At 37.7% G+C, this 2643-nt stretch overlaps 1 long non-coding RNA gene across 1 annotated transcript in view; it reads right to left on the reverse strand.

The window, feature by feature from the left end:
- The window catches only part of LOC108524051 (uncharacterized), a 96295-nt gene that overhangs the window by 7832 nt on the left and 85820 nt on the right, over positions 1 to 2643 (reverse strand). The gene's annotated exons all lie outside the window — the stretch shown is intronic.

Consider the following 2643-nt stretch of genomic DNA (forward strand, 5'->3'; position numbering starts at 1 on the left):
AAGCCCAGAACCAGGCGGATTCATAGCCAAATTCTACCAAAGGTACAAAGAGGAGCTGGTGGCATTCCTTCTGGAACTACTTCAAACAATAGAAAAAGAGGGATTCCTCTCCACTCATTTTATGAGGCCAGCATCATCCTGATACCAAAACATGGCAGAGACACAACAAAAAAGAAAACTTTAGGACAATTTCCCTGATGAACATCAATGCAAAAATCCTCAATAAAATACTGGTAAACTGAATCCAGCAGCATATCAAAAATCTTATCCACCACAATCAAGTTGGCTTCATCCCTGGTATGCAAGGCTGATTCAACATACACAAATCAATAAATGTAATCCATCACATAAACAGAACCCATGATAAAAAACACATAATTATCTCAATAGATGCAGAAAAGGCCTTTGACAAAATTCAACATCTCTTCATGTTAAAAACTCTCAATAAACTAGGTATTGATGGAACGTATCTCAAAATAATAAGAGCTATTTATGACAAACCCATAGCCATTATCATACTGAATGGGCAAAAGCTGGAAGCACTCCCTTTGAAAACCGGCACAAGACAAGGATGCCCTCTCTCACCACTCCTATTCAACATAGTATTGGAAGTTCTGACCAGGGCAATCAGGCAAGAGAAAGAAATAAAACACATTCAAATAAGAAGAGAGGAAGTCAAATTGTCTCTGTTTGCAAATGACATGATTGCGTATTGAGAAAACCCCATTGTCTCAGTCCAAAATCTCCTTAAGCTGATAAGCAACTTCAGCAAAGTCTCAGGATACAAAATCAATGTGCAAAAATGACAAGCATTCCTATACACCAAAAATAGACAGAGAGCCAAATCATAAGTGAACTCCCATTCACAATTGCTACAAAGAGAACATAATACCTAGAAATACAACTTACAAGGAATGTGAAGGACCTCTTCAAGAAGTACAAACCACTGCTCAAGGAAACAAGAGAGGACACAAACAAATGGCAAAAACATTCCATGCTCGTAGATAGGAAGAATCAACATCATGAAAATGGTCATACTGCCCAAAGTAATTTATAGATTCAATGCTATTCCCATTAAACCACTTGGACTTTCTTCACAGAATTAGAGAAAAACTACTTTAAATTTCATATAGAACCAAAACAAGCCCATGTAGCCAAGACAATTGTAAGCAAAAAGAACAAAGCTGGAGGCAGCACATTACTTGACTTCAAACTATACTACAAGGCTACAGTAACCAAAACAGAATGGTACTGGTACCAAAACAGATATATAAACCAATGGAACAGGACAGAGGCCTCAGAAATAACACCACACATTTACAACCATCTGATCTTTGACAAACCTAGCAAAAACAAGCAATGGGGAAAGGATTCCCTATTTAATAAATGGTGTTGGGGAAACTGGCTAGCAATATGCAGAACTGGATCCCTTTTTTACACCTTATACTAAAATTAACTCAAGATGGATTAAAGACTTTAACGGAAGACCTAAAACCACAAAAACCCTAGAAGAAAACCTAGGCAATACCATTCAGGACATAGTTATGGGCAAAGACTTCAACACCAAAACACCAAAAGCAATGGCAACAAAAGCCAAAATTGACAAATGGGACCTAATTAAACTAAAGAGTTTCTGCACAGCAAAAGAAACTACCATCAGAGTGAACAGGGAACCTACAGAATAGGAGAAAATTTTTGCAATCTATCCATTTGACAAAGGGCTAATATCCAGGATCCAAAAAGAACTTAAACAAATTTACAAGAGAAAAACAACCCCATCAAAAAGTGGGCAAAGGATATTAAGACACTTCTCAAAAGAAGACATTGATGGGGCCGAGAAACATATGAAAAAAGCTCATCATCACTGGTCATTAGAGAAATGCAAATCAAAACTACTATGAGATACCATCCCACACCAGTTAGAATGGCAATCATTTAAAAATCAGGAAACAATAGATGCTGGAGAGAATGTAGAGAAATAGGAACATTTTTACACTGTTGGTGGGAGTATAAATTAGTTCAACCATTGTGGAAGAATGTATGGTGATTCCTCAAGGATGTAGAACCAGAAATACCATTTGACCCAGCAATCCTATTACTGGGAATGTACCCAAGGGATTATAAATCATGCTGCTATAAAGAGACATGCACACGTATGTTTATTGCAGCACTGTTCACAATAGCAAAGACTTGGAACCAAACAAAATGCTCATCAATGATAGACCGGATAAAGAAAATGTGGCACATATACACCATGGAATACTATGCAGCCATAAAAAAGGATGAGTTCATGTCCTTTGTAGGGACGTGGATGAAGCTGGAAACCATCATTCTCAGCAAACTAACACAAGAAGAGAAAACCAAACACCACATGTTCTCACTGATAAGTGGGAGTTGAACAATGAGAACACATGGACACAGGTAGGGGAACATCACACACTGGAGTATGTCAGGGAGTGGGGGGCAAGAGGAGAGATAGCATCAGGAGAAATATCTAATGTAGATGATGGGTTAATGGGTACAGCAAGCCATCACAGCACGTGTATACCTATGTAATAAACCTGCACGTTCTGCACATGTATCTCAGAACTTAAAGTATAGTAATAAAAAATAAATAAATAAAAGCATCCCCAAACAGCAAAA

Source organism: Rhinopithecus bieti, unplaced genomic scaffold (genome assembly GCF_001698545.2).
Source record: "Rhinopithecus bieti isolate Rb0 unplaced genomic scaffold, ASM169854v2 scaffold_77291, whole genome shotgun sequence".
NCBI lineage: Eukaryota > Metazoa > Chordata > Mammalia > Primates > Cercopithecidae > Rhinopithecus > Rhinopithecus bieti.